The following is a 20573-nucleotide window of genomic DNA, read 5'->3' as shown; positions in this document are numbered from 1 at the left end:
CGCGATGCTAAACAAAAGTGTCGTCTCCGAGGACAAAGATCGTAGAACCTACCCCCATTCTATTTCCCGGATACAAAAGGACGGAACGAAGGTAATGAAAGAGAGAGAGACAAAGAGAGAGCAAGATGTATAGAGAGAAAGAGAAACGTCAGGGAAGAAAGATCGCGAGGTGTCAGAGATTCCTCGATACCCTGGAGATTGTTTCTTTCTCTTCTCAACCAGTTTTTTTTTCATCGTTCGCTGTTTCTCAGGAAGGTCGACAGCCAATAAGGAACCCCGACACCTCATCGGGCAGCCCCTTTCTTCGGGGAAGATGGAGAAAGAGAGCGAAACACGAGTCGTCTCTTTGTTTGCCAAGAGAAAACGAAAGGTTGGCTCGGATGATAGCCGCTTAATTACTTGGGGAATTCCTTTTGAACATTTAGGAAACGGAAGAAGTTTCCTGATTGCAGTGTTCCTTTTGTGCAACGGGACTCGAGATTAATTCTGTTTCGTTAATTAATTTTCAGATCTTTCCATTTTATTATTGTCGGAAGGGGGATTTATAAACATTAAAATATTGGGAGTAGAATTAGGGAACTACAGGGGTAGGAAACAAGGGATGCTATGGATAGAGAAATTTTGAGATCTAGTGATATATGAACGTAATAGTTGTTAATTATATGGACTGGTTAATTATATTATAATCTTTGATACAAAGGATTTCTAGAACACTACAATTGTAGTTTGGTATTATTTAAATTTGAATATTTAGGTATTAAAAAATTTGAAATTTTAATACTTGAGAGTGCAGAGGGTTGAAATTCGAATTTTTAAGCATTCAAAATGGTGGAATTAAAATAATCTAGTAATTGGAAAATTTCTAATTTGGATGTTTGACTGTTCAAAGGGTTGAAATAAAATATTTGACTGTGCGGAGGGTTGAAATTCGAATATTTGAGTATTCAAAATCTTGCAATTAAAATATTCTAGTATTAGAAAATTTCTAATTCGAACGTCTGAGTGTTCGAAGGGTTGAAATAAAATATTTGACTGTGCAGAGGCTTGAAATTCGAATATTTGAGTATTCAAAATCTTGCAATTAAAATATTCTAGTATTGGAAAATTTCTAATTCGAACGTCTGAGTGTCTGAAGGGTTGAAATAAAATATTTGACTGTGCAGAGGGTTGAAATTCGAATATTTGAGTATTCAAAATCTTGCAATTAAAATATTCTAGTATTAGAAAATTTCTAATTCGAACGTCTGAGTGTTCGAAGGGTTGAAATAAAATATTTGACTGTGCAGAGGCTTGAAATTCGAATATTTGAGTATTCAAAGTCTTACAATTAAAATATTCCAGTATTGGAAAATTTCTAATTCGAACGTCTGAGTGTCCGAAGGGTTGAAATAAAATATTGAAATATTCAAAGGGTTGAAATCAGAACGTCCTCCTATTAAAAAATTTCCATTTCGAATATTAGGATCTCCAGAAACTTAAAACTCATATATTCGATAACTCAGAAGATTAAAATCCAAACGTCAACAATATATAATAAATACATAAAATAATATATCAGTAATAAAAAATAATATAAGCAATGTATAGGTACAAGAATTACTCGTTTATAAAAAAGAAAATTCCAATAACGTGTTATTACAAGAAAGAAGCCCGAACACCTCAGAAAAGTTCAATTAAAATTAACAATGACAGTCGGATCGAGTGGAGGTCGCGGTAGCAATTAACGGCTGCGGCAATAATCGTGCCGTTTGCGAGAGAAGGCGAAGGAGGTGGAAATTAATTGGGCCATTTTTCATGTAACATAGAATGGAGGACGCGTACGAAGCAGGAAGCACCACGCGAGGTTTGTTATACCACGAGAGGTATCGGGCAATCAAGTTAATGAGGAAAGAGGAACGTGGCCGATGAGGAGAGCGAAAAAGAGACACAAAGAGGAGGGGTCCTTTCACCTAATGGTTTGAGAAACGTGCTCGTTGGCCCGCGCCATGCCATTTATGGTAACACCGTACGAACCTTGCGACGATTTTCGTTGACCCTTTGCTTCTATCGTTTCCTTCCTTTTGCCCTCGATAAAGATCAATTTATACAGGATGTCGGGGAAAAAGCTACGAAACGTTTAGATAGTGCTCGTTAACCCTTCGCGGGAATCTAGGGTATTTCGTGAACCTAGAAAGGTCCCATTTTCGAATTTCAGATTCTGATCGGATACTTTGATATTTAAATCACGAAAGTCTCATTCTGAGACCTTCTCATTATAATTTTTGAATTTTACACTTTGGATGTGCAAATATTTCTGAATAATTGGAGATTTGAATTTTAACACTTTGAGTAATCAAATATTCAAAGTTCACTGTGATATTCAGGATGGAAACAAAAACTAAATGTTTGTAAAAATTAATCTGTTTTATACATAGAAGTTAGAGAATTTTAATTCTTGAGTATTAGTTGTTATTAACGTTGCTGTTAGTATTGGTGTAAGTTTAAAAGATTCTTTGATTATCTTTTATTTGACAAGTTCTATACATGGAAGGTGCTAAGTAAATCATCTTTACGTTATTCACACTTACCCTGCGTCATCGGTGTGTAGATTCAAGCCGATTCCTGACACGCATGTCCACTTTAAAATTTTTCTAATTCTCCCCTGCTAATAGTACACTGTATATCCTGAAACATAGACAATACAAATTCATCAAATATATTTTAAGACAAGAAGTAATAAATTCTTACTAAAATATAGATCGATGAAATTAAGGCTATGTTGCTTTTAATTTATAGTTGGTTGACACTCTTTTTAATTTTCATATTTAACTGCTTATTTTTCTTAATTAGTACTTAATCAAGAAAATTATAATTTAATATTTTAGGAGACTTCGTTGTAACAATTTACATCATGTATGTTAGGTGAAATTTATGTAATTTATGTTATGAAAGTTAGATGCAATTAATTTAATTTATGTTGTGCAAGTTAGATGCAATTAATTTAATTTATGTTATACAAGTTAGATGTAGTTAATTTAAATTATGTTATATAAGTTACATGTAGTTAATTTAATGTATGTTATACAAGTTACATGCAATTAATTTAATTTATGTTATATAAGTTAGATGCTCTTCATTTAATTTATCTTATTAATTTATCATCTAAATTAGATGCACTTAATTTTGATTTACATTATGTAAGTTAGATATAATGAATTCAATGTATATGATGCAAGTTAGATGCATTTAATTTTGATTTACATTATGTAAGTTAGATATAATGAATTCAATGTATATGATGTAAGTTAGATGCACTCAATTTTGATTTACATTATGTAAGTTAGATACAATGAATTCAATATACATGTTGTAAGTTAGATGCATTTAATTTAATGTACATTATATATATTAGATACAATGAATTCAATGTACATGATGTTAGTTAAATGCATATAATTTAATGTACATTATATAAGTTAAAAGCGATTAATTCATGTGACGTGCTCATAAATATGTATTCATAATAAATAAATTAGTATAATGAAATTTTTCAACTCCCAACAATATTTTTCTCCATCGACTTTTCTCTCTTCAAAGGATCGCGTGAAAAGAGCGAAAAAGGTTTATTCCTTCCGACCCGGTCTTTTCTTTTTTTTTCTTCAGGTCTCGAGGTACGAGTTCATTCTCGTTCTCCCCTTATATTCCCCAACCTGTCCACTATTTTTCGCCGAATGTCGAGAGGATGGTCTGGCAATTGCGAGCCGCCAGGTCCATTCGACAAACGTACTCGAAGCACGCAGCCACCATGGACGAAATAAGAACGTATTCCCCGAGCGATTGAACCGCTCTCGATGTAATAGAATTTTTCTATCCCGTCGAATCCCCGTGAAATATCTGTCCGTTCATCGAACGTTATCCACGATATATTTTCACGTCAAATATTCTTTGACGAAATTTACATCTATCAGGTCTGATGTCTGTTCGAATGAACTTGCGAATTTTTCACAACGAATTCAAATGCAAAATTGTCGTTCTTTTCTTAAGAGTATATTTAATTTCCGGAATTTTAAATTCTTAGATTTTTGGACTTTTGGATTTTCATCATAGATTTTTTGCTTTTTGGACTCTTGAATTTTTGGATTTTTAAAAATTAGCAAAATCTGCTTAAACCTCCTTAAACCAAATCACACAACCATCTCCTTAATCATCTCACTTTGCCCAATACCCACAAGCTTTCCAAAGAACACACAATCTGTCCCTCACTGTTCTAAACATCCCCCAACTGCACCACATTACAATCTATTTAAATTCGAAACAAAGAAAGTGAATTTAGAACCAGTTTCACGAAGATCCGCATCGCATTCGTCTCCGAATTAACGTTCAGTGATCCTTTACTCGGTTCGCCTGCGATAAGCCAGCCTTAACGCGAATCGTCGGCCGATTTCGGGACTCGCTGCGATTTCCGCTTCGGAATAGCGTAAACAACCGCACGCGTGTAAACGCGATCAGATTTACGAGCGGAGGCATTTACCGCGATAAGCCACGACGAGCCGTTAATGCGAACCGTCTGCAATTGCAGTAGGGAATCGAGCGTTTAAAGCACGCCACACGTTTCTCCGAACTTTTCTTTTCTCGCAAAATTGCGGGCGAACGATGACCGTGGACGTCGCTTCCGGTGGAAACTTGTTACGTTTTTCGAAACTTTTCGACGTTCTATTATAGCGAAACTTATCGACACAATTGAATTTATGATGACTACGACAGAACTTTCAGTTGTTCTAATGACAATATTTTGTTGAGGGGAAAATTTTCTGTTTTAATATTTAGTTAAGTTTGGGTTTTGTATTGGGAGGTTTAATTGTACTTATATCGTATATACGACGTGTGGAATTATTATGCAAGGAATTAGTAAGGCTGCAATTATTACGCGTGAAATTACTAAGCGTGAAGTTACTACGCGTGGAGCTACTGCGCGGAAGATTACAACGCGTAGAATTATTACGCACGAAATTGCTAAGCATGAGATTATCACGCACGGAATTACTATGAGTGGATTCACAACGCATGGGATTACTACGCGTGAGATTACCACGCGTGAGATTACCACACGTGGAATTACTACGCGTGGAATTACAATGCGTGAGACTACTACGCGTGGAATTACGACGCGTGAGACTACCACGCATGGAACTATTACGCGTGGATTTACAACGCATGGAATTACTACGCGTGAGATTACCACGCGTGGAATTACAACGCGTGAGACTACTACGCGTGGAATTACGACGCGTGAGACTACCACGCATGGAACTATTACGCGTGGATTTACAACGCATGGAATTACTACGCGTGAGATTACCACGCGTGGAATTACAACGCGTGAGACTACTACGCGTGGAATTACGACGCGTGAGACTACCACGCATGGAACTATTACGCGTGGATTTACAACGCATGGAATTACTACGCGTGAGATTACCACGCATGGAATTACTACGCGTGAGGTTACCACGCGTGGAATTACGACGCGTGAGACTACCACGCATGGAACTATTACGCGTGGATTTACAACGCATGGAATTACTACGCGTGAGATTACCACGCGTGGAATTACAACGCGTGAGACTACTACGCGTGGAATTACGACGCGTGAGACTACCACGCATGGAACTATTACGCGTGGATTTACAACGCATGGAATTACTACGCGTGAGATTACCACGCGTGGAATTACAACGCGTGAGACTACTACGCGTGGAATTACGACGCGTGAGACTACCACGCATGGAACTATTACGCGTGGATTTACAACGCATGGAATTACTACGCGTGAGATTACCACGCATGGAATTACTACGCGTGAGGTTACCACGCGTGGAATTACGACGCGTGAGACTACCACGCATGGAACTATTACGCGTGGATTTACAACGCATGGAATTACTACGCGTGAAATTACCACGCGTGGAATTACAACGCGTGAGACTACTACGCGTGGAATTACGACGCGTGAGACTACCACGCATGGAACTATTACGCGTGGATTTACAACGCATGGAATTACTACGCGTGAGATTACCACGCGTGGAATTACGGCGCGTGAGACTACCACGCGTGGATTTACAACGCACGGAATTACTACGCGTGAGATTACCACGCGTGGAATTACGGCGCGTGAGACTACCACGCGTGGATTTACAACGCATGGAATTACTACGCGTGAGGTTACTACGCATGGAATTACGACGCGTGAGACTACTACGCATGGAATTATTACGCGTAGATTTACAAAGCATGGAATTACTACGCGTGAGATTACCACGCGTGGAATTACGGCGTGTGAGACTACCACGCGTGGATCTACAACGCATGGAATTACTACGCGTGGAGTTACCATGCGTGGAATTACCTATACGTACAATTACTATGCGTGGAATTACCTATACGTACAATTACTATGCGTGGAATTACCTATACATAGAATTTCTATGCGTGGAATTACCTATACGTAGAATTACCACGCGTTGAATTACTTATACATAGAATTACCATGTGTAAAAATATCATGTGTAAAATCACTACATGTAAGATCACAACGCATGAAACCAGTACTTCCTTGGAATTTTAAGTGAAATTTTAATACAGATATTTATGTCTTGAAATTAAATATTAATTTTTTGCCCCGAAGCTATTTTAATTTTTCTTAACATAGTTTTTTATAAAAAAAGTTCTACAAGATCCCTGCCACGGAATTTTAATTGAAATTCCACCTTAATTAGACGCAACTTTTATTGCTCACAATTTTATCGATCTGAACATATTATAATGATATTCCGAACTTATTGTATAGTATTATATCAGGTAGATATTTGATTCCCGATATTCACGAAGAATGGCGGAACGCGAATTTCAGCTCTTCAGAAGTTGAAATCGAATATCACGGAGACGCAGCTTACACAGAAGCTCGGGAAGGGAAGAGGCAGAAAATAGTAGACGAAGGAGAAGATAAAAGAGTCTGAAATGTTTTTTCTCTCCCTAGCGACGTTCTAAAGCTTACGAAGCCGCCTCTTGTCCGTCAGTCGTCAACAATATCCGTGTTTTTCGATCAAAGCCTTTCTCCGTCCACGAATCTCGTTCGGTCGATTGAAAGAACGCCCCTTGGGACTATTTACCGACGCCTTTTTCCAAACACCCTTTACCTTCTTCATTGCTTTCACTCGCTAAATGGATCCTCTTCTTTCAGCCATTTAACTTCCAACAACCTTACAATTTTATGCACGTTTCTTGTCCGCGAGTTTCTTTTCGCCAACTCGATTTTCCTTATGTTTTCTTACATTTTTTCTCCGTATCGCCAGAGGTTGATCGATCGAAACGAATCTCGCAGAGATGTTTTCTATTTTAAAGTCGCTAAGTCGTGTTTCATTAGCCAGCCAACTGGGGTAATTTGCTTCCAGCATTCTCTTCGAGAACCACTTTTTGTCGCGACGATCTCTCCCCCTTCAAAAACGAGCAAAAAAGAATTCCACGAGTTTCGAAACAAAGGGAATTATAACTCGCAAATTTTTAGCTCCGTTTCTCCATTCCTGCCCGTTTTTCGCCTCGGCGGTGAATTTACGCGGAGCCGTTACGTTTTAATTCGTCCTTTCGTATCGGGCTCCGCGGAGATCTCCATTTTTTATCGATTTCGCCATTAATGGACTTTTTTCCACGCCCAGTAGATAATTAAATATTGATACGCGAGCCGGGTAATGTTAGTAATAATATTAATATCCGTAATGAATTAGGGATCATGTTCAATATTTTGCATCTGTTACATCTTAAATAACAAGTTTTACAAAGATATTTAATGGGTGAAATGATACGTGACGGTGCAGTGGACGATAATTATACGTGCGGAGATGTAATGTATGGTAAGTCTGTGCTTGAAAATTCTACCGCTACAATTCTACACCTGCGTATCTAATAGATGGCAATTTTATACGACGGGAATCCGTGTGGGGGGCCTGATACATGGATATTGTATGCGTGGAAATTCTACAGGTGGTAATTCTATGTCGGCGTAATTCTATGAATAACAATTTTGTAGGTGGAAACTGTGATAATCTTGCATATGGTAATTTTACATGTGCGGATACTATGCGCAGTGATTCTACGCATCAAGGAATTCTACGTGTGGTAATTCTATGCCTCGAGTAATTCTATACGTGGTAATTTTACGCGTTTAAGAATTCTATACGCCTGGTAATTCTACGCGTCGAGTAATTCTATGCGCGTGGTAATTCTACGTTCGCGTAATTCTATACACGTGGTAATTCTACGCGTCGAGTAATTCTATACGTAAAGCAATTCTACGCGTCGAGTAATTCTATACGCGTGGTAATTCTACGCAACGACTAAGTCTACGCGTGGTAATTCGAATGCGCAGTAATTCTGCACGTGGTAATTCGTATGCGCGGTAATTCGTATGCGCAGTAATTCTGCGCGTGGCAATTTGTATGCGCAGTAAATCTGCGTGTAGTAGTTAGTATGCGCAGTAATTCTGCGCGTGGTAATTCGTATGCGCAGTAACTCTGCGCGTGGTAATTCTACGCGTGGTAATTCTACGCGTCGACTAATTCCACGCGTGGTAATTCTACGCGTCGACTAATTCCACGCGTGGTAATTCTACGCGTCGACTAATTCCACGCGTGGTAATTCTACGCGTCGACTAATTCCACGCGTGGTAATTCTACGCGTCGACTAATTCCACGCGTGGTAATTCTACGCGTCGACTAATTCCACGCGTGGTAATTCTACGCGTCGACTAATTCCACGCGTGGTAATTCTACGCGTCGACTAATTCCACGCGTGGTAATTCTACGCGTCGACTAATTCCACGCGTGGTAATTCTACGCGTCGACTAATTCCACGCGTGGTAATTCTATGCGTAGTAAATTTACGCGGTGAGTAATTCTATACGTGGTGATTCCACGCGTGGAGTAATTCTATTCGTGGTAATTCTGCGGATAGTAATTCTACACATGGTAATTCCATGGATAGAAATTATATCCTTGGAAATCTCGCGGGTAGTAATTCCACGTATGGAAATCTTGCAGATAGTAATTCCACGTATGGAGATCTTGCGGGTTGCCATTCTATGCGTCGTAATTCTACACACAGTGATTCTATATGTAGTAATTCTCCGCGTGGTAATTCGTGCATGGTAATTCTTCATATGGAAATCCTACGGATAGAAATAATACGTCTGCAAATCCTCCGGTTGGAAATTATGCATACTCTAATTGTATTCGTGCTACTCCTTGTTCAGTAAGCGCACACGTGAAACAATTCTACATCTGGGAAACGTCCAATAAATCTACATTATTCTTTTTCTGATTCCCTGAAGGTTTACCTAAAGTTACTAAAGCAAACGACCTTCAATCCTAACCTATACTTAACGGCGAAAGTGAAGTCCATTGCAATGAAGTATTCGCTTCGCCATAATATGTTTCCATATATTTGTAATTGACTCAACAGAGTTTATTGAATGTGAATTATTTTTATTATCCACCGCGATTGTGACGCGACACAACGCTAATTGTGTCAGCGGCACAAAGGATAAATCAATTTGGAAAATTCGTGCTACGTGGTCGGGATCAAAACAACGTGATAGATATCCGAGCAACGGATGGTAGATAACTGTATTACACAGGATTTCAAGGTATCAGCCCTCGGGCAGGGAAATTTGAGCAGTCCATAGGGTACAATCTACTTACAAAGCTAATATCCAGTGCCGCTGGCCTAACATCGACAACAAGGGGAGATTCTATTAAGGAACGACCATCTTATCAGCTGCTATTCCCTCGGGATAGCTTGCAAAATCTCCACTTGGACACGCAATGTTCCGATACTTGATGAAATTCATCAGTAAATTGAATATTTACGTCGTTGCTTCTGCAGGTAAATGCATCATCAACTTTCTTGCAAAATTATGGGAAAAATATAAAACCTTTAAGGTTTCAATTTCCTTTCACACCAACTATTGTATATTATCTTCAAATTTAATTATGTGCACAGGAATTAATTATATTTGACACTTTTTTGTTAAAGTCAAATGGTTTTTGTCAATTTTGTTAAATTCAATACGGTACGAGGAAATTAATTACATTAATGGAGGATGTATTTAATGCATGACAATGGAGGATTAATATCCTCCATTTTATAGACTATTCATGGTTACTTTTTAATAAAAATGAGAATTCAGAGGAGATTTTCCTGGGACAGCTAATGAGCTACTAAAGGGTTAATAAACCGTGGCATAATTATATGCAATTACATCACGATTCAATTAGTACTGAAACGTTCATTACATTCCGCAATGGAAATTGTTAATTTAATATCCTTTCAACGTACTGCCTCGACAATTCACAAAACTCAGAAAAGTTCCTTTGAATTTTAAACAAGAAATTCTATAGGGTTACGATATTGTAAACCACAATGTGACATTATAATAATACTTTAATACTTTAATAATAGTATACGTGATCATACGGATATCATGATAAAATCATATGAATATCATAAGAATCAGATATCATAATAAATGATATTGAAGCTAGTAAAATTCATGAAACATCTATCATCATACAAAGATATTAAATTATGACAATACAAAAGATACGTCTCACTCACAAATATCGTGTGAAGTTTATTCACCCGCATCGCACTCGAGCAATCATTTCCATTATGTTCAATAATATTTCAGTGGCCGAGAAGGGTGAAACGATCTCACGGCCAGTAAGAAACGCCCCTGCCCGCAATCGTCATTGAAACGATTTCCATCGGTGCATTCATCAATCGTCGTCGTCGTCGTCGCCGTAGAAGGCGGACGTGTGCTTGACTAGAATCGCAACAGGAAATCTAATCCATTCGTCCCACTTCGCAAATAGTTCGTGGCCTTTGCTCTTATTTAATAAACGGGTCGTGAACGTCGGTGCCCGGCGGGGACTTGCCTGGCCAAGTGACTGCGATTAGGCCAATTGAAGCGCCGTTAACCGTCTCGCTCGTGAAATCGTCATGCAATCTCTTATAATTGGACATTTTCTGATTCAACTTACCGAGAAAAATCTGTGTAACTACTCGTCAAGAAAACTTTGTCTTGCCAAGAAAATCTTTGCGAGACGAAATGGTAACTTGTCACGCGTTGTATTCGATTTGGGGTTATTATATGTCGTATTATTGCAGGTCAGATTATTGGGCGGTAGATTATCTCGCGATAGAGTGACATGGGTTGGGTCAATACGCGGAAGAGATACACGTGGAGTTGTCACGTGTGGAATTACTGTGCGAGAGATTAACTTGTGGAGTTAGGACGTGGGGAGTTACTACGCATGGAACTAGTAAGCGTGAGATTACCACGCATAGAATTACTACGCGTGGATTTACTACACATGGAAGTACTACGCGTAAGATTATCACGCATGGAATTACTACGCGTGGAATTTCTACGCGTGGATTTACTAAGCGTGGAATTACTACGCGTGAGATTACCACGCATGGAATTACTACGCGTGAGATTACTACGCGTGGAATTACTACGCGAGGGAATTACTACGCGTGAGATTACCACGCATGGAATTACTACGCGTGGAATTACTACGCGTGGAATTACTACGCGTGAGATTACCACGCGTGGAATTATTACGCGTGGAATTACTACGCGTGAGATTACCACGCATGGAGTTACAACGCATGGAACTACTACGCATGGAATTACTACGCGTGGAATTACTACGCGTGGAATTACTACGCGTGAGATTACCACGCATGGAATTACTACGCATGGAATTTCTACGCGTGGAATTACTACGCGTGAGATTACCATGCGTGGAATCACTACGCATGGAATTACTACGCGTGGAATTACTACGCATGGAATTACTACGCGTGGAATTACTATGCGTGGAATTACTACGCGTGGTTTCCTTACGCATGGAAGTACTACGCGTGAGATTACCGCGCATGGAATTACCACGCATGGAATTACTACGCGTGAGATTACCACGCATGGAACTACCACGGATAGAATTAACCTAATAACCGTAACACATATCCTTCAACACCTTTTAACTAAAAGTAAAATCCTTCTGAAACAATTAAATTATGAATTTCGTAACACATCCTAAAATTTGCAAAATTTTCCACGGAAGCTGTACGTAAAAATAAATAAAAAATGTGTATTGGGAAGTTTACATAAGGGAATATCGAATATCTGCCGGTAGTTACATATTTTCGTTCGCCGAGATAACATTCAACTGACCGAGAACGCGTTTCGTGTTCAGAACATTCATCGTAACATATTAAATTCAGGATATTATTATCGATCTAACCGGCGAAAATAAACGACTTGAAGCGAGCATTAATTAGCCGTTTATTTGTGCGGTATATGATATGCCCCTTCGGGCAACATGAATATTTATTCATTCAAATTTTGTCGTCGGCAGTATGGAACAATAAATTTATTCGTGTGATATTAATTAATCAAACCAACTGCCACGTTTTCCGACCGAACTACCAATTAGTAATTCAACGATTTATCTCGATTCCGAGCTAGAGGACAGCATTGGAAAATTCTTCGGAACAGTTTAGCATGTTCATATTCTTCGAGGGGTTTGCTAATAAAGTAACGTTTTGCGAACAGGGAAACTAAGTGTGTCAACCGAGGGTGAACGAAACACGGTTAACGGTGCCGTTTCTTCGTAGTTACCGGCTGAAGAAAAGGAAATTAAACTACCTCCTCCGTTTTCTGTTCCATACATTTCAACCTGGAACGTGTTCTAGCAATGACGTTAATTTAAACGCGTCTCTCCTTTCACATCCGTCTGATTTTCTACTCTTCTCCTAACACTTTCTATCGTGTTAATACTCTTCCACTGACGTAGTCAAATTGAACTAACTTCTAACTCCGAATGCACTCCATCATAATTATTTTAAACGCTCGATCAATTCGTTCATGATATTTCTGTTGTGACCATTTTATGGTAGGTTGGAGTCATTGGTGGTGTCACATTAATATGGGTAATTCTATGAGTAGTCCATATGTGATGATTCTACGTATAGTTAATTCCACGCATAGTAATTCTACGTATAGGTAATTCTAGATGGCAATCTCACGCGTAGTAACTCCACGCGTAGTAATTCCACCCGTAGTAATTCTATGCGTGGTAATCTCACGCGTAGTAGTTCCATACGTAGTAAATCCACGCGTAGTAATTTCATGCGTGGTAATCTCACGCATAATAATTCCACGCGTAGCAATTCCACGCGTAGTATTTCCATGCGTGGTAATCTCACGCGTAGTAATTCCATGCGTAGTAATTCCATGCGTGGTAATCTCACGCGTAGTAACACCATGCGTGGTAATTTCACGCGTAGTAATTCCACGCGTAGTAATTCCACGCGTAGTAATTCCATGCGTGGTAATCTCACGCATAGTAATTCCACGCGTAGTAATTCCACGCGTAGTATTTCCATGCGTGGTAATCTCACGCGTAGTAATTCCATGCGTGGTAATCTCACGCGTAGTAATTCCATGCGTGGTAATTTCACGCGTAGTAATTCCACGCGTAGTAATTCCACGCGTAGTAATTCCATGCGTGGTAATCTCACGCATAGTAATTCCACGCGTAGTAATTCCACGCGTAGTATTTCCATGCGTGGTAATCTCACGCGTAGTAATTCCATGCGTGGTAATCTCACGCGTAGTAATTCCATGCGTGGTAATTTCACGCGTAGTAATTCCACGCGTAGTAATTCCACGCGTAGTAATTCCATGCGTGGTAATCTCACGCATAGTAATTCCACGCGTAGTAATTCCACGCGTAGTATTTCCATGCGTGGTAATCTCACGCGTAGTAATTCCATGCGTGGTAATCTCACGCGTAGTAATTCCATGCGTGGTAATTTCACGCGTAGTAATTCCACACAAAGTAATTCCATGCGTCCCAACTCCACGAGTTAATCTCTCACACAGTAACTCCACACGTGATAATTCCACGTGCAACTCTTCCGGGTATTGACACAATCCATATCACTCTATCGCATGATAATCTAACGAGCAATAATTTAACATGTAACAATATCGATATCTTTGACTAGGTTGTTGCGGATCAATTTTCTAAACGGTGCTCATCCTTGATACACGACGGCCACTGAAGAAACTTTCTGCTCTCTAATTAGTGTAACGAGGCAGCATACCAGGCTAAAATGTCGACTAACTACAGCCGACAAGGATCTTTCGCTTGTCCTCGTATCGCTCAGATCGGAATGATACCTGTTACCGCCGTGTATTAAGTGCACCCATGTCGAGGAATTAATTTAATCGACCATTTTTCCTGTTCGCCGCCTGCTCGCTATCCTTTTAACGAAATCATTTACAGCTGCGGTGTGTACACGGTATTTACAGACGAATGTACGCTTCCATTAACCGTGATCGTGTTGACAACTATATCTCGAATAACTTTGGCAAACAAATCCGTTTATTTGCATCAGGTAGCTTAATCGTTTTGCTCGAGCTGATTCTCTGTATGATCGCGTTGTATCATTTTATTGAACGATCAGGTGCTTTCATGCAAAATTTGAATCTTCTTATTTCTTACTTCTGAAGTTTTTAGTGTTTTTATACTTGTTTATATTTATTTTTTTCTTTGGAGATATTTTCATTTGTTTTTAGTCTTATTTTTTGCATGAAGGCTTTTGGGTGCTTTTACCATTTTTATGGGTACACACATATCATATATGTATATTATACAATATATTGTATAAATTATCTATTGTACATTGTGCATTACATATTACGTACTGAATTTCATGTATATCGTGTATCAAGTTGTATACATATGTATATATAATAAACATCATGCACCACATGTGTATATTAAACATTATACATTGTACTTCATATACATATGTCATATATTAAACACAATGCACTGTACTTCATATACATACTTCATATATTAAACATTATGCACCACATATGTTACATTATACAATAAACAATATATATTGAACATTAAACAATATAAATTAAACGTTAAACACTAGACATTAAATAATAAGTATCCGACACTAAACATTAAACTAAACTAAATATTAAGCATTAGATAATAAACATTAAACATTATACATAAAGTGCTACATTTAAAAAATGCATAAAAATAGAAAGAACTATGGTTGGTTTGTTTTACGTAAAGACTATTGAAACGATCAACGTTCGATTTACCGACACCGACGATGCAAGATAATGGTGCTTCCGCCTACGCGGCAATATAGCAGAGAACGACGACTGATTATTTGTTGTCGAGGCTGCTCGCAGGCTCTAATATTTTACAAGGTATCCCGCGAAGTCGACAAGAAATCGCGTAGGTGCACGTGAGAAAGGGAAAAGCAAAGGGTCGGTAGTTCGGCGAAAGAAGAGAGACGGAACACCGGAGAAGAGGACTTAGGATATTCGAGGTTATGTCACGGTTCACATCGTGACTCACGATGTATTATTAGTCACCGTTCGTTCTCGTGACTCCCAGGACGAGTAGAAACGACTTCCAATTGGCTGGTGCCGCTTCTCTGGAGGACCTCGTCCTCAGACCCGAAGATACGGGATCTTTTCTTGCTGAAAAATTTGTCGGCAGAGCTCACCTTCGGGTACTCGAACAAATTGTCGTGTCGCTTGCGATTTCACTATTTTTTAGTCGTCTCATTTTTATGGAACTCGTATCAGTATTATATGTTATCTTCGTTACAATTTGTAGAATTTAGAGAGAAATTACGGTTTAGAAAAAATTCAAAAGGAAGAATTTAGGAAGAATGTAGAACTTGGGGAGAGTTTAAAGTTTGAAGAGTTTAGAAGATAGGAAAATTCAAAAATATTGAGGAAACCTAGGGAGAGACCTCGACACCTTGAAACAACGTTGAAAGAATTTAAGAAGATCCTCAGGAGATCCTAAGAAGATCCTAAGGAGATCCACTAGGGAGATCCTTAAGTTTGAAGAAATAACAACCTTAGCAGAACCTATGGAATTACTACGCGTTGAGTTACTACGCAAGGAATTACTAAGCGTGAGATTACCACGCATGGAATTTCTACGCGTAAGATTACCACGCATGGAATTTCTACGAGTAAGATTACCACGCATGGAGTTACTACGCATGGAATTACTACGCGTGAGATTACCACGCATGGAGTTACTACGCGTGGAATTACTACGCGTGGAGTTACTACGCATGGAATTACTACGCATGGAATTACTACGCGCGAGATTACCACGCATGGAATTACTACGCGTGGATTTACTACGCGTGAGATTACTAAGCGTGGAATTACTACGCGTGAGATTACCACGCATGGAGTTACTACGCGTGGAATTACTACGCGTGAGATCACCACGCGTGGAATTACTACGCGTGAGATTACCACGCATGGAGTTACTACGCATGGAATTACTACGCATGGAATTACTACGCGCGAGATTACCACGCATGGAATTACTACGCGTGGATTTACTACGCGTGAGATTACTACGCGTGGAATTACTATGCGTGAGATTACCACGCGTGGAATTACTACGCGTGAGATTACCACGCGTGGAGTTACTACGCGTGGAATTACTACGCGTGAGATTACCACGCGTGGAGTTACTACGCGTGGAATTACTACGCGTCGAGTTCCTACGCATGGAATTACTACGCATGGAATTACTACGCGTGAGATTACCACGCATGGAGTTACTACGCATGGAATTACTACGCGTGGAATTACTACGCGTGAGATTACCATGTATGAAATTTCTACGCATGGAACTATTAAGCGTGAGATTACCACGCTTGGAATTACAACGCGTGGATTTACTACGCATGGAACTACTACGCGTGAGATTACCACGCGTGCAATTACTACGCATGGAATTACTACGCGTGAGATTACCACGCATGGAATTTCTACGCGTGAGGTTACCACGCATAAAACTACTACGAGTGTATTTTATCTCTTCTACTACTAAAAGCTACTACTGCTCTTCATATTATCTTTCCAACGATTCAGCCACAAAAATCAGTGTACCGTATCAACTTTGTTGGTTCACAACAATCCACCGACGAAAGCAAAACAATCGCTCGAAAACGGTTTACGAACGCCGTAGGAACAACATCGGAACGTTGTTACAGCAATTCATGATCCATCGGGAACCCCCTGGCTTGCACATCGAGCTAAATTGGGCTAATTAGGATTTAACGTATGCAACGGAGCTAACGAAGCTAACGAGCGTCTATAAACGGAAACTGGCAGAACTATGCTAGTTTTCTCTTCTCATCGAAAGACAAGGAAAACGGTCTCGTGCTGAGTACGTCTTGACATGATGTCTCGGTGTAATTACGTTGGGATGCTACCAGTTGATATCATTTGTGTCTTCAGGACGTTTGGTATGCGGATGGGCGGAAGAATTTGTGGACAAGAAACGATATTTTGGGTTCAGAAAGTCGTGGATTTGGAACAAGATTTATATGAAAAATTGAAGGTGGTAGATTTTTCATTTGCTGATTCTTTTTTAGTTAATTTTGAAGTTTGTGGTGATCAAGTTTAGGTGTTTTGCAAGGTGGAGATTTGGGGATGTAGGAATTTATAATTGTAGAAATTGAAAGATGTAGAAATTTGGGAATATAAGAATTTGGGTCATGTAGGAATTTTGAAAATATTGAAACTTGGGTTATGTAAGAACTTGAAAATACTGAAATTTAATAATATGTGAATTTTTATCTAAAAAATTTGTAATAATATAAATTTGTGATTGTAAAAATTTGAGAATGTAGCAGGTTGAGTTTACAAGGATTAATGAACACGAAGATTTGGATTTGTGGGAATTTAGCTGCATTTCCGGCGACGATTAATGTCCGTTGGACGACAGCCCGTGGTAATCGTTGCAACGATGGATCAAGACAAAGAGAAACGAACACGTGACGGACGCACGTGTCCATACGTAGCCGGATTTGGCTGCGACTACGTCAACGTTACCCATTACGGAGCAACATGGTTGCATCTCTGAACGAGAATACGATCACGCGAGCGTAAAGTGCAGTCGGACGCAAAATCGACATTTTCGCTGACAATAAGGCCAATTTCCCGAGCTTCGTCCGGTTCCGAAACAAAGAGAGAAAAATACCGTCAAAACAATGGTGCTTGGAGTATTCACTCACTGTTTGGAAGTTTTCAAACTTTATTTCATTGTCAATGGTATTGTATAAGTCTTTGAAATGATCAAATTTTTATTTCTTTGAATTTATAATTGCAAATTTTGCTAATTTCAAGGTCTTCAATATTTGGATCTGTGGTTCCCAAATTTCTATATTTCTTTTTTTCATATAGTGGAATCTTTCAATTCCAAATTTCTTAAATTCGAAAGGTCACAAATTTCCAAATTCCAAAGTTTGCAAGCTCACAAGTTTAAGAATTCTCAGATTATCAAATTCGCAAATTCCCACATTCTCAAATTCCTAAATTCTCAAATCCCCAATTTCTTAAATTCCAAGTTGTCAAATCCCCACGTTCTCAAATTCCAATTTCTGAAATTCCAAGTTCTCAAATTCCAAGTTGTCAAATCCCCAAGTTCTCAAATTCCCAAATTCTCAAATCTACGCGTGAAGTTACCACGCAAGGAATTACAACGCGTAAGATTACCACGCATAGAGTTACTACGCATGGAACTGTTACGGGTGGAATTACTACGCATGGAGTTACTACGCGTGGAATTACTACGCGTGGAGTTACTACGTATGGAATTACTACGCATGGAATTACTACGCGCGAGATTACCACGCATGGAGTTACTACGCATGGAATTACTACGCGTGGAATTACTACGCGTGAGATTACCATGCATGAAATTTCTACGCGTGAGATTACCACGCGTGGAATTACTACGCGTGGATATACTACGCGTGAGATTACCACGCATGGAGTTACTACGCATGGAACTGTTACGGGTGGAATTACTACGCGTGGAGTTGCGACGCATGGAACTACTACGCGTGAGATCACCAAACAAGGAATTACTACGCGTGAGATTACCGCGCATGGAATTACTACGCGTGAGATTACCAAGCATGGAATTACTACGCGTGGAGTTACAACGCACGGAGTTACTACGCATGGAACTACTACGGGTGAAAATATTACGCGTGGAGGTACGACGCATGGAACTACTACGCGTGAGATTATCAAGCATGGAATTCCTACGCGTGAGATTACCAAGCATGGAATTCCTACGCGTGAGATTACCACGCATTGAGCTACTACGCGTGGAATTTCCAAATTCTCAAATTCCCAAATTCTCAAATTTCCAACTCTCAAACTCCTAAATTTCTTAAACCCCTTTCCAATCTTCCACCCTGTATCGTCGAAATCTGTCCAACATGGAGAAATTTCGTGTTTCAAGGAATATATGAATTCGATTGAGGAAGAGGGTAAATAAAAATTGTTTAGACACAATTGAGCCTGAAAAGTCGTGATCGTTTATTGGCTCTAGCGATTCGAATTAGGGGAAAAAGCCTTGCGGCATAAAAAACCCCTTACAAAAATATGTATTCGTTAATGACTCTACGGATGAAAATGTGTACGAGTATGTGTACGTTGTGTTGGCGGCGTATTGAATGTGAATAGTTTTGAGGAGAACAAGGTCTCGTTCAATGTCGTTCGGTTTGAGGAGAACAGAGTCTCGCTCAGCGTTGTTCGTTTGAGTGATAATTCACGTTGCGTGAGATTATTCACGATGATCGAGTTGAGAAGTAGGACTCACTCAGATCATGTTGATGTGTACGTTTAACCACCCTACCGTGGCCTGTTCGAGGGTGTAGGGCTCGCCCGAACAGTGTACAGTGTGTGTACGTTAACCACCCTACCGTGGCCCGTTCGAGGGTGTAGGACTCGCACGAACAGTATACAGTGTGTGACTTAACCACCCTACCGTGGCCCATTCGAGGAGTGCAGGGTCTCACTCGAATGGTGTCGTGAATGATTTCCGAACCACCCTGCATTGGCTATGCTGCGTCGCGTTACGCGGAAACTTCTAAGTCACGATTGACTTCTTCAACTCTCGATCCGAACCGTGTAAGCTTCAACGTTCGACTGTATTTTTGTTATACAAAAGATCGCCTAAATACCCTCGCGTTTCCGAAGTAACGGTCAAGAAAAACTCTATGCTTTTTGTTCGTCAAAAACTGTTTAAGCGAGAGGTACAGCTGTAGCTGGTTTATGACACGTGCATGTCTACGGTAAGATTCGTTCGGGCCGGATGTGATAGACAATAGGGTCCCCGGTAACCCGTATTCCAAAGTAAAAACTATTGATGATGGCTTACGCGCCGAACCGCTTGGGCCCTGCAATAAATCGTTTAACCGCGGCAAAGGTTTCGGTTCGCGACCGAACACACCCTAAATTCTCCAAACTAAAAGTTCCCAAACTTCAAAAACCCCAAATCCCAAAACAAAAAATTTCCAAACCATAAACTTCCTGCTCCACTATCTCGCTAATGACACCCAAAGTGACAATTCACACTATTCGTCTTCCA

At 39.6% G+C, this 20573-nt stretch overlaps 1 protein-coding gene across 1 annotated transcript in view; it reads right to left on the bottom strand.

Annotated features, from left to right (window-relative positions):
* Window positions 1-20573, bottom strand: part of LOC100878659 (CD151 antigen) — an 88969-nt gene that overhangs the window by 50891 nt on the left and 17505 nt on the right. Inside the window, exon 2 of the mRNA XM_012279731.2 lies at window positions 2568-2664. The gene's annotated coding sequence lies outside the window, so the exon portion shown is untranslated. The remainder of the gene's footprint in view (window positions 1-2567; window positions 2665-20573) is intronic.

Source organism: Megachile rotundata, chromosome 12 (assembly GCF_050947335.1).
Source record: "Megachile rotundata isolate GNS110a chromosome 12, iyMegRotu1, whole genome shotgun sequence".
NCBI lineage: Eukaryota > Metazoa > Arthropoda > Insecta > Hymenoptera > Megachilidae > Megachile > Megachile rotundata.
This window is presented reverse-complemented; position numbering and strand designations above follow the sequence as displayed.